The following is a 25032-nucleotide window of genomic DNA, read 5'->3' as shown; positions in this document are numbered from 1 at the left end:
ACTGTGTCACGCAGTTTGAACTCTATTACAAGCTCCTGACTAGATGGCACTGGGTTCCAACTAGACTACACAGGCTCTCACACACTCACTCAGACTTATGCTGGAGGAATTGTGGAAATAGAGGTGATGATAAACACATATGGTGGGAATGCCCCCGCATACAAAATCTGTGGAAAGAGGTACTAGATCTGTGTGACAAACTTGGCATCCCAACAGTACGAACCCCAGAGAGATGCTTACTCCACATAGACCTTCCCCGGGCACCAACGCCCAAAAACACCTATTCATATATCTCATGATGGCAACGAAACTCGCTTTGGCGAGACACTGGAAGCAGCAGGTTACCCCCCCCCCCATACACAAAGTGTTGGAAATTATCAATTAAATCAGAGGCATGGAGGAGGTAGTTTCTATTAATAGAGGCACCTTTGACTTGTACTCTCAGATATGGGAGCCCTGGAACTCACTATACGCAAAAACTAGAGGCTAGAATAGACTATGCTGCATCCCCTGTTGAGAGTACCCCAGAACTTTCCTCTCTCTTTCTCTTCAAGATTCTTTTCTTTTCCCCCTCCTATGAGCTGTTCCCTTCCCCTACTCCCCTCTCCCATACACACCTGATTTTGTATGTTTTGCTCTGATGAAATCGCAGACGTTTGATGATGGCTGTGACTAGATCAATGCTTGCTCATATGTAATAACCTTTGTTACTCAAAATGATGTGGTTTAAGCCCACAGTTCTGGGATGCAGTACCCATCCTATACTAATGTTTATGCTTATATACACGGTTTTCCTTATGTTTACTGCACTAAAAAAGAAAATAGGCACTTCTATAGATGGCCTCCAAGGTTCAGACACCTGATTTACTGTTACACTGACTTCTATGTAAAGTGAATGTTATTCCTAATTTGTCTGGACCTGCGGTCCTATCTGCATTCTGTAATCTGCCCATTGTAATATGTTTGTTGCCTTCAATAAAAAATGTATTTAAAAAAAAAAACAAAAAAAACAAATTAAGACTCCAAGGAGGAGAGATTGATTTAATGACAGGCTTGATACAGACCAAAGCCTGTACAAAACAGTGAATATCAGGAAGCTTAGCAATCTTTCTGTGAAATAAAACAGAAAGAGCAGGGATTTGTTCCTTCAAGGAACTTGCAGACAAACCCTTATCTAAACCATCCTGAAGAAATTGTAAAATTCTAAAAGAATGCCAGGAGAATTTATGAGAAGAACACCATGAAATATAAGTCTTCCGAACTCGATAATAAATCTTCCTAGAAACAGATTTACGAGCCTGTAACATAGTATTAATCACTGAGTCAGAGAAACCTCTATGACTAAGCACTAGGCGTTCAATTTCCATACCTTCAAATTTAATGATTTGAGATCCTGATGGAAAAACGGACCTTGAGACAAGGTCTGGCCTTAATGGAAGTGGTCAAGCTTGGCAACTGGACATCCAAACAAGATCCGCATACCAAAACCTGTGAGGTCATGCTGGAGCTACCAGCAACACAAACGATTGTTCCATGATGATCTTGGAACTCACTCTTGGAAGAAGAGCCAGAGGCGGGAAGATATAAGCAGGTTGGTAACACCAAGGAACTGCTAACGCATCCACCGCTTCCGCTTGAGGATCCCTGGACCTGGACAGGTACCTGGGTAGTTTCTTGTTTAGATAGGAAGCTATCAGATCTATTTCTGGAAGACCCCACATCTGAACAATCTGAGAAAACACATCTGAATGGAGCGACCACTCCCCCGGATGTAAAGTCTGACGGCTGAGATAATCCGCTTCCTAATTGTCTACACCTGGGATATGAACCGAGCTGGATTCCGCCCAAGCCAATATCCGAGATACTTTCATAGCTTGGGGACTGTGAGTCCCACCCTGATGATTTGCATATGCCACAGTTGTGATATTGTCTGAAAACAAATGAACAGTTCTCTCTTCAACAGAGGCCAAACCTGAGGAGCCCTGAAAATAGCATGGAGTTCTAAAATATTGATTGGTAACCTAGCCTCTTGAGATTTCCAAACCCCTTGTGCTGTCAGAGATCCCCATACAGCTACCCAACCTGAAAGACTTGCATCTGTTGTGATCACAGTCCAGGTTGGACGAACAAAAGAGGCCCCTTGAACTATACAATGGTGATCTAACCACCAAGTCAGAGAGAGTCGAACATTGGGATTTAAGGATATTAATTGTGATATTTTTGCATAATCCCTGCATCATTGGTTTGGCATACAAAGCTGGAAAGGTCTCATATGAAAACGAGCAAAGGGGATTGCGTCCAATGCTGCAGTCATGAGACCTAAAACTTCCTTGCACATAGCTACTGAAGGGAATGATTGAGACTGAAGGTTCCGACAAGCTGAAACCAATTTTAATTGTCTCTTGTCTGTTAGAGACACTCATGGACACTGAATCTATCTGGAAACCTAAAAAGGTGATCCTTGTCTGAGGGATCAAATAACTTTTTGGTAAATTGATCCTCCAACCATGTCTTTGAAGAAACAGCACTAGTTGCTTCATGTGAGATTCTGCAGAATGTAAACACTGAGCTAGTACCAAGATATCGTCCAAATAAGGAAACACTGCAATACCCCGCTCTCTGATTACAGAGAGTAAAGCACCGAGAACCTTTGAAAAGATTCTTCGAGCTGTCGCTAGGCCAAATGGAAGAGCGACAAATTGGTAATGCTGGTCTATAAAAGAGAATCTCAGAAACTGATAGTGGTCTGGATGAATCGGAATATGAAAATATGCATCCTGTAAGTCTATTGTGGAGATATAATGCCCTTGTTGAACAAAAGGCAGAATAGTCCTTATAGTCACCATTTTGAAAGTTGGCAATCTTATATAACGATTCAAAATTTTCAGATCCAGAACTGGCCTGAATGAATTTTCTTTCTTGGAACAATGAATAGATTTGAATAAAACCCCAGACCCTGTTGATTACCCCTGAAAGCTCCAGATCTGAAACACACTTCAGAAAAGCCTAAGCCTTTACTGGATTTGTTGGGATGCGTGAGAGAAAAAACCTTCTCACAGGAGGTCTTACTCTGAAACCTTTTCGTTCCATTGAGAGACAATACTCTGAATCCATTGATTTTGGACAGAATTTGCCCAAATGTTTTGGAAGAATCTTAATCTGCCCCCTACCAACTGAGCTGGAATGAAGGCCGCACCTTCATGCAGACTTGAGGGCTGGCTTTGGTTTCTTAAACGGCTTGGATTTACTCCAACTTGAAGAAGGTTTCCAATTGGAACCAGATTCTTTGGGGGAAGGATTAGCTTTCTATTCCGAAAACGGTTAGAAGCTTTAGATTTACCCTTAGGTCTTTTATCCTGAGGCAAAAAACTCCCTTCCCCCTAGTGACAGTTGAAATAATCGAATCCAACTGAGAACCAAATAACTTATTACCTTGGAAAGAAAGAGAGAGTAATCTAGACTTACATACCATGTCAGCATTCCAATATTTGAGCCACAAAGCTCTTCTAGCTAAAATAGCTAAAGACATAGATTTAACATAAATTTTAATGATATCAAAAATGGCATCACAGATAAAATGATTACCATGTTGAAGCAAGCGAACAGTGTTAGACAAATCAGGATCCATTTCCTGTTGCGCTAAACTTTCCAACCAAAACGTTGATGCAGCTGCAACATCAGCCATAGAAATGGCAGGCCCGAGAAGATGGCCAGAATATAAATAAGCTTTCCTTAGATAGGGTTCAAGTTTCCTATCTAAAGGATCTTTAAAAAAAAGTACTATCTTCCATAGGAATAGTAGTACGTTTAGCAAGAGTAGAAATAGCCCCATCAACTTTGGGGATCTTTTCCCAAACCTCCAATCTAACTGCTGGCAAAGGATACGATTTTTTAAACCTTGAAGAAGGAATAAAAGAAGTACCAGGCCTATTCCATTCCTTAGAAATCATATCAGAAATAGCATCAGGAACTGGAAAAACCTCTGGAATAACCACAGAAGGTTTATAAACAGAATTTAAAAGTTTACTAGTTTTAATATCAAGAGGACTAGTTTCCTCAATATCCAATGTAATCAACACCTCTTTTAACAAGGAACGAATATACTCCATTTCTCCAACATTGGTGTGTCCGGTCCACGGCTTCATCCATAACTTGTGGGAATATTCTCTTCCCCAACAGGAAATGGCAAAGAGCACAGCAAAAGCTGTCCATATAGTCCCTCCTAGGCTCCGCCCACCCCAGTCATTCTCTTTGCCGCTGAACAAGCAGCATCTCCACGGAGATGGTGAAGAGTATGTGGTGATTTTCTTCTGCTAGAAGAGTTTCTGAGTTATCTGCTCTGCAGTGTAATCTGCCCTATCTGGTGTTCCATTCAGATAAGGTTGTTTTGCGTACTAAACCTGGTTTCCTTCCAAAGGTTGTTTCCAACAAGAATATTAACCAGGAAATAGTTGTGCCTTCTTTGTGTCCGAATCCAGTTTCAAAGAAGGAACGTTTGTTACACAATTTAGATGTAGTTCGTGCTTTAAAGTTCTATTTAGAAGCAACAAAGGATTTCAGACAAACGTCTTCTCTGTTTGTCGTTTATTCTGGCAAGAGGAGAGGTCAAAAAGCTACTGCTACCTCTCTTTCCTTTTGGCTGAAAAGCATCATCCGATTGGCTTATGAGACTGCCGGACGGCAGCCTCCCGAACGCATCACAGCTCACTCTACTAGGGCTGTGGCTTCCACATGGGCCTTCAAGAACGAGGCTTCTGTTGATCAGATATGTAAGGCAGTGACTTGGTCTTCCCTGCACACTTTTGCCAAATTCTACAAATTTGATACTTTTGCTTCTTCGGAGGCTATTTTTGGGAGAAAGGTTTTGCAAGCCGTGGTGCCTTCCGTTTAGGTAACCTGATTGGCTCCCTCCCTTCATCCGTGTCCTAAAGCTTTGGTATTGGTTCCCACAAGTTATGGATGACGCCGTGGACCGGACACACCAATGTTGGAGAAAACAGAATTTATGCTTACCTGATAAATTACTTTCTCCAACGGTGTGTCCGGTCCACGACCCGCCCTGGTTTTTTAATCAGGTTTGATGAATTTCTTTCTTTAACTACAGTCACCATGGCACCCTATGGTTTCTCCTGTTTTTCTCCTGTCCGTCGGTCGAATGACTGGGGTGGGCGGAGCCTAGGAGGGACTATATGGACAGCTTTTGCTGTGCTCTTTGCCATTTCCTGTTGGGGAAGAGAATATTCCCACAAGTTATGGATGATGCCGTGGACCGGACACACCGTTGGAGAAAGTAATTTATCAGGTAAGCATAAATTCTGTTTTTAAATAAATAAGTAGATTTGTCAGTGTCAATATCTGATGAAGGATCTTCTGTATGTTGTTAGTCATTTGAAATTTCATCAACTTTATGAGAAGTTTTAAAAGACCTTTTACGTTTATTAGAAGGCGGAATGGCAGACAAAGCCTTCTGAATCACCTCAGCAATAAAATCTTTTATATTCACAGGTATATCATGTATATTAGATGTTGAAGGAACAACAGGCATTGTACTATTACTGATGGACACATTCTCTGCATGTAAAAGCTTATCATGAGAACTATTACATACCACAGCTGGAGGTATACGGCTAGATTACGAGTTGTGCGTTAGGGTAAAAAAGCAGCGTTAAGAGGTCCTAACGCTGCTTTTTTATGCCCGCTGCTATTACGAGTCTTGCAGGTTTAGGGGCACCGCACACTTCTTTGGCTTTACCGCAAAACGACTTACGTAAACTTCGTAAAGTCTTTTTTTCTATGGGACTTCCATAGCGCTGATATTACGAGTCTGTCCTGGGAGGCCAAAAAGTGAGCGGTACACCCTACCCTGTCAAGAGTCCTAATGCATTTAAAAGTCAGTAGTTATGAGTTTTATGGTACAACGCCGTAACATAAAACTCATAACTAAAGTACTAAAAAGTACACTAACACCCATAAACTACCTATTAACCCCTAAACCGAGGCCCTCCCGCATTGCAAATACTATAAAAAAATTATTAACCCTAATCTGCCGCCAATAGGATTTTTTCTACCTTAATTCCGATTGGCTAATAGAATTCTATTAGCCAATCGGAATCTAAGGGACACCATCTTGGATGACATCATTTAAAGGTTTCTTCATTCAGCTTTAGTCGTTGAATGAAGAGGATGCTCCGCGTTGGATGTCTTGAAGACCCGCTCCGCGTCGGATGTCTTGAAGATGGACCCGCTCCGTGTTGGATGTCTTGAAGATGGACCCGCTCCGCGCCGGATGGATGAAGATAGAAGATGCCGTCTGGATGAAGACTTCTGCCCGTCTGGAGGACCATTTCTTCCGGCTTTGTTGAGGACTTCGGCCCGGCTTGGATGAAGACTTCTCTCGGTAAGTCGATCTTCAGGGGGGTTAGTGTTAGTTTTTTTAAAGGGTGTATTGGGTGTGTTTTATTTTTAGGTTAGGGACTTTGGGCCTGCAAAAGAGCTAACTGCCCTTTTCGGGGCAATGGGGAGCTTATGTTTTTTTAGATAGTATTTTTTTGGGGGTTGGTTGTGTTGGTGGTGGGTTTTACTGTTGGGGGGTTGTTTGTATTTTTTTTTACAGGTAAAAGAGCTGATTACTTTGGGGCAATGCCCCGCAAAAGGCCCTTTTAAGGGATATTGGTAGTTTAGTTTAGGCTAGGTTTTTTTTTATTTTAATAGGGCTATTAGATTAGGTGTAATTAGTTTAAATATCTGTAATTTGTTTATTATTTTCTGTAATTTAGTGGTTTTTTTTGTACTTTAGCTAATTTAATTTAATTTAGGTAATTGTATTTAATTTAGTTAATTTATTTAATTATAGTGTAGTGTTAGGTGTTAGTGTGAGACAAGTTAGGTTCTATTTTACAGGTAAATTTGTATTTATTTTAGCTAGGTAGTTATTAAATAGTTATTAACTATTTAATAACTATCCTACCTAGTTAAAATAAATACGAACTTACCTGTAAAATAAAAACATAATTTATGTAAGAACTTACCTGATAAATTCATTTCTTTCATATTAGCAAGAGTCCATGAGCTAGTGACGTATGGGATATACATTCCTACCAGGAGGGGCAAAGTTTCCCAAACCTCAAAATGCCTATAAATACACCCCTCACCACACCCACAAATCAGTTTAACGCATAGCCAAGAAGTGGGGTGATAAGAAAAAAGTGCGAAAGCATAAAAAATAAGGAATTGGAATAATTGTGCTTTATACAAAAAATCATAACCACCACAAAAAGGGTGGGCCTCATGGACTCTTGCTAATATGAAAGAAATTAATTTATCAGGTAAGTTCTTACATAAATTATGTTTTCTTTCATGTAATTAGCAAGAGTCCATGAGCTAGTGACGTATGGGATAATGACTACCCAAGATGTGGATCTTCCACGCAAGAGTCACTAGAGAGGGAGGGATAAAATAAAGACAGCCAATTCCGCTGAAAATAATCCACACCCAAAATAAAGTTTAAATCTTATAATGAAAAAAACTGAAATTATAAGCAGAAGAATCAAACTGAAACAGCTGCCTGAAGTACTTTTCTACCAAAAACTGCTTCAGAAGAAGAAAACACATAAAAATGGTAGAATTTAGTAAAAGTATGCAAAGAAGACCAAGTTGCTGCTTTGCAAATCTGATCAACCGAAGCTTCATTCCTAAACGCCCAGGAAGTAGAAACTGACCTAGTAGAATGAGCTGTAATCCTTTGAGGCGGAGTTTTACCCGACTCGACATAAGCAAGATGAATTAAAGATTTTAACCAAGATGCCAAAGAAATGGCAGAGGCCTTCTGACCTTTCCTAGAACCGGAAAAGATAACAAATAGACTAGAAGTCTTTCGGAAATTCTTAGTAGCTTCAACATAATATTTCAAAGCTCTAACTACATCCAAAGAATGCAATGATCTCTCCTTAGAATTCTTAGGATTAGGACACAATGAAGGAACCACAATTTCTCTACTAATGTTGTTAGAATTCACAACCTTCGGTAAAAATTTAAAAGAAGTTTGCAACACCGCCTTATCCTGATGAAAAATCAGAAAAGGAGACTCACAAGAAAGAGCAGATAATTCAGAAACTCTTCTAGCAGAAGAGATGGCCAAAAGAAACAAAACTTTCCAAGAAAGTAATTTAATATCCAGCGAATGCATAGGTTCAAACGGAGGAGCTTGAAGAGCCCCCAGAACCAAATTCAAACTCCAAGGAGGAGAGATTGACTTAATGACAGGTTTTATACGAACCAAAGCTTGTACAAAACAATGAATATCAGGAAGATTAGCAATCTTTCTGTGAAAAAGAACAGAAAGAGCAGAGATTTGTCCTTTCAAGGAACTTGCAGACAAACCTTTATCCAAACCATCCTGAAGAAACTGTAAAATTCTCGGAATTCTAAAAGAATGCCAGGAAAAATGATGAGAAAGACACCAAGAAATGTAAGTCTTCCAGACTCTATAATATATCTTTCTAGATACAGATTTACGAGCCTGTAACATGGTATTAATCACAGAGTCAGAGAAACCTCTTTGACTAAGAATCAAGCGTTCAATCTCCATACCTTTAAATTTAAGGATTTGAGATCCTGATGGAAAAAAGGACCTTGTGACAGAAGGTCTGGTCTTAACGGGAGAGTCCACGGTTGGCAAGAGGCCATCCGGACAAGATCCGCATACCAAAACCTGTGAGGCCATGCTGGAGCCACCAGCAGAACAAACGAGCATTCCTTCAGAATCTTGGAGATTACTCTTGGAAGAAGAACTAGAGGCGGAAAGAGATAGGCAGGATGATACTTCCAAGGAAGTGACAATGCATCCACTGCTTCCGCCTGAGGATCCCTGGATCTGGACAGATACCTGGGAAGTTTCTTGTTTAGATGAGAAGCCATCAGATCTATTTCTGGAAGTCTCCACATCTGAACAATCTGAAGAAATACCTCTGGGTGAAGAGACCATTCGCCCGGATGTAACGTTTGGCGACTGAGATAATCCGCTTCCCAATTGTCTATACCTGGGATATGAACCGCAGAAACTAGACAGGAGCTGGATTCCTCCCATACCAGTATTCGAGATACTTCTTTCATAGCCAGAGGACTGTGAGTCTCTCCTTGATGATTGATGTATGCCACAGTTGTGACATTGTCTGAAAACAAATGAACGATTCTCTCTTTAGAAGAGGCCATGACTGAAGAGCTCTGAAAATTGCACGGAGTTCCAAAATATTGATTGGTAATCTCACCTCCTGAGATTCCCAAACCCCTTGTGCTGTCAGAGACCCCCAAACAGCTCCCCAACCTGTCAGACTTGCATCTGTTGAAATTACAGTCCAGGTCGGAAGAACAAAAGAAGCCCCCTGAACTAAACGATGATGATCTGTCCACCACGTCAGAGAGTGTCGTACAATCGGTTTTAAAGATATTAATTGAGATATCTTTGTGTAATCCCTGCACCACTGGTTCAGCATACAGAGCTGAATAGGTCGCATGTGAAAACGAGCAAAGGGGATCGCGTCCGATGCAGCAGTCATAAGACCTAGAATTTCCATGCATAAGGCTACCGAAGGGAATGATTGTGATTGAAGATTTCGACAAGCTGAGATCAATTTTAGACGTCTCTTGTCTGTCAGAGACAGAGTCATGGACACTGAATCTATCTGGAAACCTAAAAAGGTTACCTTTGTCCGAGGAATCAATGAACTTTTTGGTAAATTGATCCTCCAACCATGATCTTGAAGAAACAACACAAGTCGATTCGTATGAGATTCTGCTAAATGTGAAGACTGAGCAAGTACCAAGATATCGTCCAAATAAGGAAATACCACAATATCCTGTTCTCTGATTACAGACAGAAGGGCACGAGAACCTTTGTAAAAATTCTTGGAGCTGTTGCTAGGCCAAACGGCAGAGCCACAAACTGGTAATGCTTGTCTAGGAAAGAGAATCTCAGAAACTGATAGTGATCTGGATGAATCGGAATATGCAGATATGCATCCTGTAAATCTATTGTGGACATATAATGCCCTTGCTGAACAAAAGGCAGGATAGTCCTTATAGTTACCATTTTGAATGTTGGTATCCTTACATAACAATTCAATATTTTTAGATCCAGAACTGGTCTGAAGGAATTCTCCTTCTTTGGTACAATGAAGAGATTTGAATAAAACCCCAGCCCCTGTTCCAGAACTGGAACTGGCATAATTACTCCAGCCAACTCTAGATCTGAAACACATTTCAGAAATGCTTGAGCTTTCGCTGGATTTACTGGGACACAGGAAAGAAAAAATCTCTTTGCAGGAGGCCTTATCTTGAAGCCAATTCTGTACCCTTCTGAAACAATGTTCTGAATCCAAAGATTGTGAATTGAATTGATCCAAATTTCTTTGAAAAAAACGTAATCTGCCCCCTACCAGCTGGGCTGGAATGAGGGCCGCACCTTCATGTGGACTTGGGAGCTGGCTTTGGTTTTCTAAAAGGCTTGGATTTATTCCAGACTGGAGATGGTTTCCAAACTGATACCGCTCCTGTGGGTGAAGGATCAGGCTTTTGTTCCTTATTGTGAGGAAAGGAACGAAAACGATTATTAGACCTAAATTTACCTTTAGATTTTTTATCCTGTGGTAAAAAAGTTCCTTTCCCTCCAGTAACAGTTGAGATAATAGAATCCAACTGAGAACCAAATAATTTATTACCTTGGAAAGAAAGGGAAAGCAAAGTTGACTTAGAAGACATATCAGCATTCCAAGTTTTAAGCCATAAAGCTCTTCTAGCTAAAATAGCTAGAGACATATACCTGACATCAACTCTAATGATATCAAAGATGGCATCACAAATAAAGTTATTAGCATGTTGAAGAAGATTAACAATGCTATGAGAATTATGATCTGTTACTTGTTGCGCTAAAGCTTCTAACCAAAAAGTTGAAGCTGCAGCAACATCCGCTAAAGATATAGCAGGTCTAAGAAGATTACCTGAACATAAGTAAACTTTTCTTAGAAAGGATTCAATCTTCCTATCTAAAGGATCCTTAAAGGAAGTACTATCTGCCGTAGGAATAGTAGTACGTTTAGCAAGAGTAGAGATAGCCCCATCAACTTTAGGGATTTTGTCCCAAAACTCTAATCTGTCAGATGGCACAGGATATAATTGCTTAAAACGTTTAGAAGGAGTAAATTAATTACCCAAATTATTCCATTCCCTGGAGATTACTTCAGAAATAGCATCAGGGACAGGAAAAACTTCTTGAATAACTACAGGAGATTTAAAAACCTTATTTAAACGTTTAGATTTAGTATCAAGAGGACCAGAATCCTCTATTTCTAATGCAATTAAGACTTCTTTAAGTAAAGAACGAATAAATTCCATTTTGAATAAATATGAAGATTTATCAGCATCAACCTCTGAGACAGAATCCTCTGAACCAGAGGAACCATTATCAGAATCAGAATGATGATGTTCATTTAAAAATTCATCTGAAAAAATGAGAAGTTTTAAAAGACCTTTTACGTTTACTAGAAGGAGGAATAACAGACATGGCCTTCTTAATGGATTTAGAAACAAAATCTCTTATGTTAACAGGAACACTCTGATTATTAGATGTTGACGGAACAGCAACAGGTAATGTAACATTACTAAAGGAAATATTATCTGCATTAACAAGTTTGTCATGACATTCATTACAAACAACAGCTGGAGGAACAGATACCACAAGTTTACAGCAGATACACTTAACTTTGGTCGATCCAGCACCAGGCAGCGTTTTTCCAGAAGTATCTTCTGACTCAGTGTCAATCTGGGACATCTTGCAATATGTAATAGAAAAAACAACATATAAAGCAAAATTGATCAAATTCCTTAAATGACAGTTTCAGGAATGGGAAAAAATGCCAGTGAACAAGCTTCTAGCAACCAGAAGCAATAAATAATGAGACTTAAATAATGTGGATACAATAGTGACACCCATATTTTTTAGCTCCAAAAAAGAAGCCCACATTATTTGGCGCCTAAATGCTTTTGGCGCCAAAAATGACGCCACATCCGGAACGCCGACACTTTTGGCGCAAAAAAACGTAAAAAATGACGCAACTTCCGGCGACACGTATGACGGCGGAAACAGAAAAAAAAATTTGCGCCAAAAAAAGTCCGCGCCAAGAATGACGCAATAAAATGAAGCATTTTCAGCCCCCGCGAGCCTAACAGCCCACAGGGAAAAAAGTCAAATTTTAAGGTAAGAAAATTTTTTTTTTATTCATATGCATTATCCCAAATATGAAACGGACTGTCTGAAATAAGGAATGTTTGAACGTCCTGAGTCAAGGCAAATAAATGTTGGAATACATATATTTAGAACTTTATATAAAAGTGCCCAACCATAGCTTAGAGTGTCACAGAAAATAAGACTTACTTACCCCAGGACACTCATCTACATGTAGTAGAAAGCCAAACCAGTACTGAAACGAGAATCAGTAGAGGTAATGGTATATATAAGAGTATATCGTCGATCTGAAAAGGTAGGTAAGAGATGAATCTCTACGACCGATAACAGAGAACCTATGAAATAGACCCCGTAGAAGGAGATCATTGAATTCAAATAGGCAATACTCTCCTCACATCCCTCTGACATTCACTGCACGCTGAGAGGAAAACCGGGCTCCAACCTGCTGCGGAGCGCATATCAACGTAGAATCTAGCACAAACTTACTTCACCACCTCCATAGGAGGCAAAGTTTGTAAAACTGATTTGTGGGTGTGGTGAGGGGTGTATTTATAGGCATTTTGAGGTTTGGGAAACTTTGCCCCTCCTGGTAGGAATGTATATACCATACGTCACTAGCTCATGGACTCTTGCTAATTACATGAAAGAAAATAAATCCTAAAATAGCTACAATGTAACTATTAGTTATATTATAGCTAGCTTACGGTTTATTTTATAGGTAAGTATTTAGTTTTAAATAGGAATAATTTAGTTAATGATATTAATATTTATTTAGATTTATTGTAATTATATTTAAGTTAGGGGGTGTTAGGGTTAGACTTAGGTTTAAGGGTTAATAACTTTAATATAGTGGCGGCGACGTTGGGGGCGGCAGATTAGGGGTTAATACGTGTAGTTAGGTTGTGGCGATGTTAGGGGCAGCAGATTAGGGGTTAATAAATATAATGTAGGTGTCGGCGATGTTGGGGGCAGCAGATTAGGGGTTAATAAGAATAATGTTGGGGGCGGCAGATTACGGTTAATAAGTGTAAGATTAGGGGTGTTTAGACTCGGGTTTCATGTTATGGTGTTAGGTGTAGACATACATTTTATTTCCCCATAGGAATCAATGGGGCTGCATTAAGGAGTTTTACGCTGCTTTTTTGCAGGTGTTAGACTTTTTCTTAGCCGGCTCTCCCCGTTGATCCCTATGAGGAAATTGTGCACGAGCACATACGACCAGCGCAGCGCTGGTATTGGAGTGCGGTAATAAGCTAAATTTTGCTCAACACTCACTTCTTGTCTTTTAACGACGGGTTTGTAAAAACCTGTAATACCAGCGCTGCATGTAAGTGAGCGGTGAGCAAAAACTGCTTGTTAGCACTCTAACGCAAAACTCTGGGCCATAATCTCCACAAATTTACAACAAATGCACTTAGCTTTGGTAGAACTGTTATCAAGCAGCATGGTTCCAACAGTGGTTTCTGAGACAGGATCAGATTGAGACATTTTGCAAATGTAAGAGAAAAACAACATATAAAGCAAAATTATCAATTTCCTTATATGGCAGTTTCAGGAATAGGAAAAAATGCAAACAGCATAGCCCTCTGATATAGAAAAAGACAAGAGGCATATAGGAATGGGGTTTTAAATAATGAAATTATTTGGCGCCAAGTATGACGCACAACGCAAACTGAAAGTTTTTTGGCACTAACAACATCCGGAAATGACACACTCGCGTCATTAAAGACGCAACCTTGTGCAAGAAACTCGGCGTCAACTAAGACACCAGAAATGACGAATTTGCGTCATCGGATGTACCTTCGCGACAAAAAAAATCTTGCGCCAAGAATGATGCAATAAACATTGGCATTTTGCGCCCTCGCAAGCCTAATTTTGCCCGCAAAAATGTTATGAAAAAGCAGTCAATTGAAAAAAGACTATACCCCAGGTAAGAAAAATATTTCCTAAATATGTTTTTCTCCCAAATATGAAACTGATAGTCTGCAAAAGGAAATATACATAAACCTGACTTACGGCAAATATAAGTACAATACATATATTTAGAACTTTATATTAATGCATAAAGTGCCAAACCATAGCTGAGAGTGTCTTAAGTAATGATAACATACTTACCGAAAGACACCCATAAATATATAGCAGATAGCCAAACCAGTACTGAAACAGTTATCAGTAGAGGTAATGGAATGTGAGAGTATATCGTCGATCTGAATAAGGGAGGTAGGAGATGAATCTCTACGACCGATAACAGAGAACCTATGAAATAGATCTGCCACGAGGAAAACCATTGCATTCAATAGGTGATACTCCCTTCATATCCCTCTGACATTCACTGTACTTTGAGAGGAATCGGGCTTCAAAATGCTGAGAAGTGCATATCAACGTAGAAATCTTAGCACAAACTTACTTCACCACCTCCATAGGAGGCAAAGTTTGTAAAACTGAATTGTGGGTGTGATGAGGGGTGTATTTATAGGCATTTTGAGGTTTGGGAAACTGTGCCCCTCCTGGTAGGATTGTATATCCCATACATCACTAGCTCATGGACTCTTGCCAATTACATGAAAGAAAGAGAATTTCACAAATTTTTATTACCCATATTCAAGATATGACAAATGTGCCATGTGTTTTACTTTCAGATGCAGCCTCATTTTTCTTTTTTTTGGAAGTAATTCTACAGTAATAATAATCGTAATTTTTTTTTACATTTTTCTGACTGTTCCATTCCGTTAAAGTTGGGAATATTGTGTTAATATGAAGTGCAAAGCAAGGAGAGCGCAACATATGCCTGAGTCACATGTAGCATGAAAAAAGCCATAGACACTACACAACCAAATGAAAGTAAATTTGATTTATGTTCATTGAAATCTGAATTTCATATAATTTTCACGTGTCGTGAAATATCCTTTGTTTTGTCTTTGCTGTAGTTTGCCTACCTTTTGATATTATTTATCAGATCATTATTAATGGCTTCATGTTCTATGGTGTATTTTTGTAGCAGCAACCGAGCAATGTCTGCACTACAATTACTTGTATCAAAATGTGAGGATTCAGGTTAAAAAAAGCAGTAGGGGGGTGTCCAAGCTGCGTTCTGGAAAGGACGCTTTTCCTAGAGTTTCTGAGTATTCCTTTCTAATCTGCCGATTATTAAGCTAAAAGAACAGCATCAACACTAAATTTTACATGATTATCAAAACTTAACCCTGCAAGGTTTCGTTTCAGGCCACATTTGCTGTTTGCATGATTTTTGGAGCTGAGGAACGGATAATTAGGGCCTCCTGGAGCGGCGGCTCACTACCAGGCGACACCCCCGGGGTTCCTGGTTTCTTGACATTTCAAGACTGCACACTTCAAAATACCAAATTTTCTACATCCCTTCAAGGAACCTCTAACCGCTGAACCATGTCTTTAACGATGACATCTGGGCAGGACAAGGCCATGCTCCAGCGCCTAAAAGCTCATTATCACAAAATAGAGTATCTACTGCAAAAACTACTAGAGAAAGCACTGCTGGAATCCCTCTTGAGACAGCTATGAGAAAACATTCCTACACCCGCAAAGATTGATAGAGACCTGGAAACAGCTGCGCTCACAGTACCAGAAGATGATATCAATAGTCCTGAGCTTAAGAGTCCCTATGTTAACGGACTGGAGCGGATACCACCTCCCACAATGCCAGACCTGTCAATGGCCGTGATGAGGCCTGAGATCGATATCATTGGGAAAACAGCGGCTGTCTTAGCTGGTATACAGCCACCAATCTATATAGCAGCTACGGGGGAAAAGAGAGATGTTCTGGCTGATATGCTGATGCCTGACTATACAACAGACATAAAAAAGGATCATAACTTAGCCAACATACCGCCATCCGTTGGCGATTCAAATATTTGTTTACTTCCCATGCAACAAATAAAGACCTCATGTATATCTACAAAGTCACAAACCTCCCGGATACCACAAAGAGCTCTGAGGCTATACCCAGGGGGAAACAAGAGGATAACGCATTTATGCTGCAACTTTTACTCCAAGATCCTAATGTTTTTGTAGAACCCCTCCACGCAACAATTAGAGGTATGATACAGAAGCCAGACCTGCTTTTATAAGGGGACGACGAAATGGACTAATTCCACAGAAGTACATGAGACATCTGGCATAGCAGTTAATTTTGAAGATTGGGCTTTATCAACTGAGTATCTGCAAACGACTTAAACTTTAATGCTGGACATTTTGGGCTAAAGGTACCGCTCAGTTGGGCTTATTGCAATCGCGCTGAAACCCCAAGAGCCTAACGTGGGCTCTACTTACATACCATCCAAATCTCAGTATACACCCAAAATCCCGTACTTCAAAAGTCTCATTGTTCCGAAAATACATGCCACTGAAAGGGATTTGGACAGTGGGGGTTAATCTATAAACCGTATGATATTACCTTTGTTAAACTAGTTTACTTAAATTTCAGACGTTCTTCTTACTTATTTCAATGACACATTCTATAATTGCCCTAACGTGTTTTTTTGTTATGTATATTTAGAATTCTAAGGTTCGTTATTGCTAACTTACTTTTCATGTACTTTTAGCTGCACATTGCTATTTAAACTGTTTACCCTATAGCTCTACATGTTAGACCTCCAAAATAGGTTCACTTAGTCAGACAAGGACTCCACGTGGCTTGTACCTTTCTAATATGGTAGATGTGCTGCCTTATGGCTGGGGGCCAAGGGCAGTAACTATGCATAATAACATATACAACACAAGCCATTATAAGATATACTATAGACCTTTTCCAATACCACTTTCCCTGTCTCTCATACATTTTTGTTATAACACAAATGTCAACTTATATATATGTTTATTTGTGTGTGTTTTTTTCCCCTTGTTGCATTTAACTATATATTAGCCTGCATTAGATGACAGCTAATTCCCATCATCCCCAGAACAATGTTTTTGCAGTCTGACTGTTTAGATGTCATGCTAAAGGGTTTCCTATGAAAATCCTGCTGGATGTGCAGTTGGGGAGCAACCCTTAATTTTGTATTTTCTTCTGTTAAGTGTGATCAGTCCACGGGTCATCATTACTTCTGGGATATTACTCCTCCCCAACAGGAAGTGCAAGAGGATTCACCCAGCAGAGCTGCATATAGCTCCTCCCCTCTACGTCACTCCCAGTCATTCTCTTGCACCCAACGACTAGATAGGATGTGTGAGAGGACTATGGTGATTATACTTAGTTTTATATCTTCAATCAAAAGTTTGTTATTTTAAAATAGCACCGGAGTGTGTTATTACCTCTCTGGCAGAGTTTGAAGAAGAATCTACCAGAGTTTTTGCTATGATTTTAGCCGGAGTAGTTAAGATCATATTGCTGTTTCTCGGCCATCTGAGGAGAGGTAAACTTCAGATCAGGGGACAGCGGGCAGATGAATCTGCATAGAGGTATGTAGCAGCTTTTATTTTCTGACAATGGAATTGATGAGAAAATCCTGCCATACCGATATAATGTCATGTATGTATACTTTACACTTCAGTATTCTGGGGAATGGTACTTCACTAGAATTACACTGTAAGAAGTACATAAAGCTGTTTAATAACTAGAGATTATGTTTAACGTTTTTGCTGGAATGTAAAATCGTTTTCATTTGCTGAGGTACTGAGTGAATAAATGTTTGGGCACTATTTTTCCACTTGGCAGTTGCTTAATCTTTTTTCTGACAGTTTCTGTTCTCTCTCACTGCTGTGTGAGGGGGAGGGGCCGTTTTTTGGCGTTTTTGCTACGCATCAGATATTTCAGTCAGCAGCTCATTGTATTTCCTGCATGATCCGGTTCATCTCTACAGAACTCAGGGGTTTTCAAAACTTATTTTGAGGGAGGTAATTTCTCTCAGCAGAGCTGTGAGAATTATAGTTGACTGAGATAAAAAACGTTTATTCTGTAATTTGTTTCCTGCTTTCAGAATTTGTTATCTTTGCTAATGGGATTAAACCTTTGCTAAAGTTGTGTTGTTTACAAGGATTGAGGCTATAACTGTTTCAATCTATTAATTTTCAACTGTCATAGATCTTCTGTGCTTCTTAAAGGCACAGTACGTTTTTAATATTATTCTAATTGAATTGTATTCCAAGTTGCAAGTTTATTTGCTAGTGTGTTAAACATGTCTGATTCAGAGGAAGATACCTGTGTCATTTGTTGCAATGCCAAAGTGGAGCCCAATAGAAATTTATGTACTAACTGTATTGATGCTACTTTAAATAAAAGTCAATCTGTACAAATTGAACAAATTTCACCAAACAACGAGGGGAGAGTTATGCCGACTAACTCGCCTCACGTGTCAGTACCTGCATCTCCCGCTCGGGAGGTGCGTGATATTGTAGCGCCGAGTACATCTGGGCGGCCATTACAAATCACATTACAGGATATGGCTACTGTTATGACTGAAGTTTTGGCTAAATTACCAGAACTAAGAGGTAAGCGTGATCACTCTGGGGTGAGAACAGAGTGCGCTGATAATATTAGGGCCATGTCAGACACTGCGTCACAGGTGGCAGAACATGAGGACGGAGAACTTCATTCTGTGGGTGACGGTTCTGATCCAAACAGACTGGATTCAGATATTTCAAATTTTAAATTTAAACTGGAAAACCTCCGTGTATTACTAGGGGAGGTGTTAGCGGCTCTGAATGATTGTAACACAGTTGCAATACCAGAGAAAATGTGTAGGTTGGATAAATATTTTGCGGTACCGGCGAGTACTGAGGTTTTTCCTATACCTAAGAGACTTACTGAAATTGTTACTAAGGAGTGGGATAGACCCGGTGTGCCGTTCTCACCCCCTCCGATATTTAGAAAAATGTTTCCAATAGACGCCACCACACGGGACTTATGGCAAACGGTCCCTAAGGTGGAGGGAGCAGTTTCTACTTTAGCTAAGCGTACCACTATCCCGGTGGAGGATAGCTGTGCTTTTTCAGATCCAATGGATAAAAAATTAGAGGGTTACCTTAAGAAAATGTTTGTTCAACAAGGTTTTATATTGCAACCCCTTGCATGCATTGCGCCGATCACGGCTGCAGCGGCATTCTGGATTGAGTCTCTGGAAGAGAACATTAGTTCAGCTACTCTGGACGACATTACGGACAGGCTTAGAGTCCTTAAACTAGCTAATTCATTCATTTCGGAGGCCGTAGTACATCTAACTAAACTTACAGCGAAGAATTCAGGATTCGCCATTCAGGCACGCAGGGCGCTGTGGCTAAAATCCTGGTCAGCTGATGTTACTTCTAAGTCTAAATTGCTTAATATACCTTTCAAAGGGCAGACCTTATTCGGGCCCGGGTTGAAAGAGATTATCGCTGACATTACAGGAGGTAAAGGCCATGCCCTGCCTCAGGACAAAGCCAAAGCTAAGGCTAGACAGTCTAATTTTCGTTCCTTTCGTAATTTCAAAGCAGGAGCAGCATCAACTTCCTCTGCACCAAAACAGGAAGGAGCTGTTGCTCGCTACAGACAAGGCTGGAAACCTAACCAGTCCTGGAACAAGGGCAAGCAGACCAGGAAACCTGCTGCTGCCCCTAAAACAGCATGAATTGAGGGCCCCCGATCCGGGATCGGATCTAGTGGGGGGCAGACTTTCTCTCTTCGCCCAGGCTTGGGCAAGAGACGTCCAGGATCCCTGGGCGCTAGAGATAATATCTCAGGGATACCTTCTGGACTTCAAATACTCTCCTCCAAGAGAGAGATTTCATCTGTCAAGGTTGTCAACAATCCAGACAAAGAAAGAGGCGTTTCTACGCTGCGTACAAGAGCTCTTGTTAATGGGAGTAATCCATCCAGTTCCACGATCGGAAGAGGGACAGGGGTTTTACTCAAATCTGTTTGTGGTTCCCAAAAAAGAGGGAACTTTCAGACCAATCCTGGACTTAAAGATCCTAAACAAATTCCTAAGAGTTCCATCGTTCAAGATGGAGACTATTCGGACAATTTTACCTATGATCCAAGAGGGTCAGTACATGACCACTGTAGATTTAAAAGATGCTTACCTTCACATACCGATTCACAAAGATCATTACCGGTACCTAAGGTTTGCCTTCCTAGACAGGCATTACCAGTTTGTGGCTCTTCCATTCGGTTTGGCTACAGCTCCAAGAATCTTCACAAAGGTTCTGGGTGCTCTTCTGGCGGTACTAAGACCGCGGGGAATCTCGGTAGCTCCATACCTAGACGACATTCTGATACAAGCTTCAAGCTTTCAAACTGCCAAGTCTCATACAGAGTTAGTACTGGCATTTCTAAGGTCACATGGATGGAAGGTGAACGAAAAGAAAAGTTCACTCGTTCCACTCACAAGAGTTCCTTTCCTGGGGACTCTTATAGATTCTGTAGAAATGAAGATTTACCTGACAGAGGACAGGCTAACAAGACTTCAAAGTGCTTGCCGCACCCTTCATTCCATTCAACACCCGTCAGTGGCTCAATGCATGGAGGTAATCGGCTTAATGGTAGCGGCAATGGACATAGTACCCTTTGCACGCTTACACCTCAGACCACTGCAACTGTGCATGCTAAGTCAGTGGAATGGGGATTACTCAGACTTATCCCCTTCTCTGAATCTGGATCAAGAGACCAGAAATTCTCTTCTATGGTGGCTTTCTCGGCCACATCTGTCCAGGGGGATGCCATTCAGCAGACCAGACTGGACAATTGTAACAACAGACGCCAGCCTTCTAGGTTGGGGTGCCGTCTGGAATTCTCTGAAGGCTCAGGGACAATGGAGTCAGGAGGAGACTCTCCTGCCAATAAACATTCTGGAATTGAGAGCAGTTCTCAATGCCCTCCTGGCTTGGCCACAGTTGACAACTCGGGGGTTCATCAGGTTTCAGTCGGACAACATCACGACTGTAGCTTACATCAACCATCAGGGAGGGACAAGAAGCTCCCTAGCTATGATGGAAGTATCAAAGATAATTCGCTGGGCAGAGTCTCACTCTTGCCACCTGTCAGCAATCCACATCCCGGGAGTGGAGAACTGGGAGGCGGATTTCTTAAGTCGTCAGACTTTTCATCCGGGGGAGTGGGAACTTCATCCGTAGGTCTTTGCCCAAATACTTCGACGTTGGGGCAAACCAGAGATAGATCTCATGGCGTCTCGACAGAACGCCAAGCTTCCTCGTTACGGGTCCAGATCCAGGGATCCAGGAGCAGTCCTGATAGATGCCCTGACAGCACCTTGGGACTTCAGGATGGCTTACGTGTTTCCACCCTTCCCGATGCTTCCTCGATTGATTGCCAGAATCAAACGAGAGAGCATCAGTGATTCTAATAGCACCTGCGTGGCCACGCAGGACTTGGTATGCAGACCTGGTGGACATGTCATCCTGTCCACCTTGGTCTCTACCTCTGAAACAGGACCTTCTGATACAGGGTCCCTTCAAACATCAAAATCTAACTTCTCTGAAGCTGACTGCTTGGAAATTGAACGCTTGATTTTATCAAGACGTGGGTTTTCTGAGTCAGTTATTGATACCTTAATACAGGCTAGGAAACCTGTTACCAGAAAGATTTACCATAAGATATGGCGTAAATACCTATATTGGTGTGAATCCAAAGGTTACTCTTGGAGTAAGGTTAGGATTCCTAGGATATTGTCTTTTCTACAAGAAGGTTTAGAAAAGGGTTTATCTGCTAGTTCATTAAAGGGACAGATCTCAGCTCTGTCCATCCTGTTACACAAACGTCTGTCAGAAGTTCCTGACGTCCAGGCTTTTTGTCAGGCTTTGGCCAGGATTAAGCCTGTGTTTAAAACTGTTGCTCCACCATGGAGTTTAAACCTTGTTCTTAATGTTTTACAGGGCGTTCCGTTTGAACCCCTTCATTCCATTGATATAAAGTTGTTATCTTGGAAAGTTCTATTTTTAATGGCTATTTCCTCGGCTCGAAGAGTCTCTGAATTATCAGCCTTACATTGTGATTCTCCTTATTTGATTTTTCATTCGGATAAGGTAGTTCTGCGTACTAAACCTGGGTTCTTACCTAAGGTAGTTACTAACAGGAATATCAATCAAGAGATTGTTGTTCCTTCTTTGTGCCCAAATCCTTCTTCGAAGAAGGAACGTCTACTGCACAACCTGGATGTAGTCCGTGCTCTAAAATTTTACTTACAGGCAACTAAGGAATTTCGACAAACGTCTTCTCTGTTTGTCGTTTACTCTGGGCAGAGGAGAGGTCAAAAAGCTTCTGCTACCTCTCTTTCTTTTTGGCTTCGTAGCATAATTCGTTTAGCTTATGAGACTGCTGGACAGCAGCCTCCTGAAAGAATTACAGCTCATTCTACTAGAGCTGTGGCTTCCACTTGGGCCTTCAAGAATGAGGCCTCTGTTGAGCAGATTTGCAAGGCTGCAACTTGGTCTTCGCTTCATACTTTTTCCAAATTTTACAAATTTGACACTTTTGCTTCATCGGAGGCTATTTTTGGGAGAAAGGTTCTTCAGGCAGTGGTTCCTTCTGTATAAAGAGCCTGCCTATCCCTCCCGTCATCCGTGTACTTTTGCTTTGGTATTGGTATCCCAGAAGTAATGATGACCCGTGGACTGATCACACTTAACAGAAGAAAACATAATTTATGCTTACCTGATAAATTCCTTTCTTCTGTAGTGTGATCAGTCCACGGCCCGCCCTGTTTTTTTAAGGCAGGTAAATATTTTTTAATTTATACTCCAGTCACCACTTCACCCTTGGCTTTTCCTTTCTCGTTGGTCCTTGGTCGAATGACTGGGAGTGACGTAGAGGGGAGGAGCTATATGCAGCTCTGCTGGGTGAATCCTCTTGCACTTCCTGTTGGGGAGGAGTAATATCCCAGAAGTAATGATGACCCGTGGACTGATCACACTACAGAAGAAAGGAATTTATCAGGTAAGCATAAATTATGTTTTTCCTCATCTATCTATCTATTGGGTACTTATAGAGCGCAAACTAATCACCCGTGAGGGTCTTAAGGCACTAAGGGAAAGTGGATAGGAGGAGGTGGGGGATGGGCGTTCAGTTGAAGAGCCAGGTTTTGACGTCCTTTCTGAACTTTGTAAGAAAGGTGGATTGTCTGAGGTGCAGCAGGAGGGTGTTCCATGTCTTTGCTGCCATGTGGGAGAAGGATCTTCCGCCCGCTGGGGATTTGCTGATGCGGGGGATTGCTGTGAGTGCTTGGTCGGCTGATCGGAGTTGTCTGGCGGGGGTGTAGAAATTTACACGGTGGTTGATGTATTCGGGTCCGATGTTGTGTAGGGCCTTGAATGTGTGGGTAAGGAGCTTGAAGGTGATTCTCTTGTTGATAGCGAGCCAGTGAAGGTTCCTTAGGTGTTCGGTGATGTGGCATTGGCGAGGGATGTCGAGGATGAGTCTGGCTGAGGCGTTCTGGATACGTTGGAGTCTCTTTTGGTGTTTAATGGGGGAGCCGACGTAGAGTGCATGGCCGTAGTCAAACCGGCTGCTGACGAGGGCGTGGGTGACTGTTTTCTTGGTTTCGGTAGGGATCCACTTGAAGATTTTTCGTAGCAGGTGGAGAATGTGGGAGCATGTTGAGGTGATGGCATTGATTTGTCGGTCCATGGAGAGTGAAGAGTCCAGGATGAAGTCTAGATTTTGTGCATGGTCTGTTGGGGTTGGATGGTGACCGAGGGCTGTGGGCCACCAGGAGTCGTCCCATGCAGATTTTTTGGGACCTTTTTTACCACAGAGGATTCCTGAGAAATCCTCACCAAAAATGTTAATATCCTTATGTCACTAAGAATAGCTCTATGTCCAAAAGTGACCTCTATAAATGCCCATAGGGATTAAAAAAAAAAAAAAAGACGGTATGCTTATATCTCTTAACCATGTTATGTTACTTTTTCCTTACAGGGAGTGCAGAATTATTAGGCAAATGAGTATTTTGACCACATCATCCTCTTTATGCATGTTGTCTTACTCCAAGCTGTATAGGCTCGAAAGCCTACTACCAATTAAGCATATTAGGTGATGTGCATCTCTGTAATGAGAAGGGGTGTGGTCTAATGACATCAACACCCTATATCAGGTGTGCATAATTATTAGGCAACTTCCTTTCCTTTGGCAAAATGGGTCAAAACAAGGACTTGACAGGCTCAGAAAAGTCAAAAATAGTGAGATATCTTGCAGAGGGATGCAGCACTCTTAAAATTGCAAAGCTTCTGAAGCGTGATCATCGAACAATCAAGCGTTTCATTCAAAATAGTTAACAGGGTCGCAAGAAGCGTGTGGAAAAACCAAGGCGCAAAATAACTGCCCATGAACTGAGAAAAGTCAAGCGTGCAGCTGCCAAGATGCCACTTGCCACCAGTTTGGCCATATTTCAGAGCTGCAGCATCACTGGAGTGCCCAAAAGCACAAGGTGTGTAATACTCAGAGACATGGCCAAGGTAAGAAAGGCTGAAAGACGACCACCACTGAACAAGACACACAAGCTGAAACGTCAAGACTGGGCCAAGAAATATCTCAAGACTGATTTTTCTAAGGTTTTATGGACTGATGAAATGAGAGTGAGTCTTGATGGGCCCGTGGCTGGATTGGTAAAGGGCAGAGAGCTCCAGTCCTACTCAGACGCCAGCAAGGTGGAGGTGGAGTACTTGTTTGGGCTGGTATCATCAAAGATGAGCTTGTGGGGCCTTTTCGGGTTGAGGATGGAGTCAAGCTCAACTCCCAGTCCTACTGCCAGTTTCTGGAAGACACCTTCTTCAAGCAGTGGTACAGGAAGAAGTCTGCATCCTTCAAGAAAAACATGATTTTCATGCAG

At 41.3% G+C, this 25032-nt stretch overlaps 1 protein-coding gene across 1 annotated transcript in view; it reads left to right on the top strand.

Annotated features, from left to right (window-relative positions):
* Window positions 1–25032, top strand: part of CILK1 (ciliogenesis associated kinase 1) — a 249510-nt gene that overhangs the window by 210312 nt on the left and 14166 nt on the right. The gene's annotated exons all lie outside the window — the stretch shown is intronic.

Source organism: Bombina bombina, chromosome 4 (genome assembly GCF_027579735.1).
Source record: "Bombina bombina isolate aBomBom1 chromosome 4, aBomBom1.pri, whole genome shotgun sequence".
Classification (NCBI taxonomy): Eukaryota; Metazoa; Chordata; class Amphibia; order Anura; family Bombinatoridae; genus Bombina; species Bombina bombina.
This window is presented reverse-complemented; position numbering and strand designations above follow the sequence as displayed.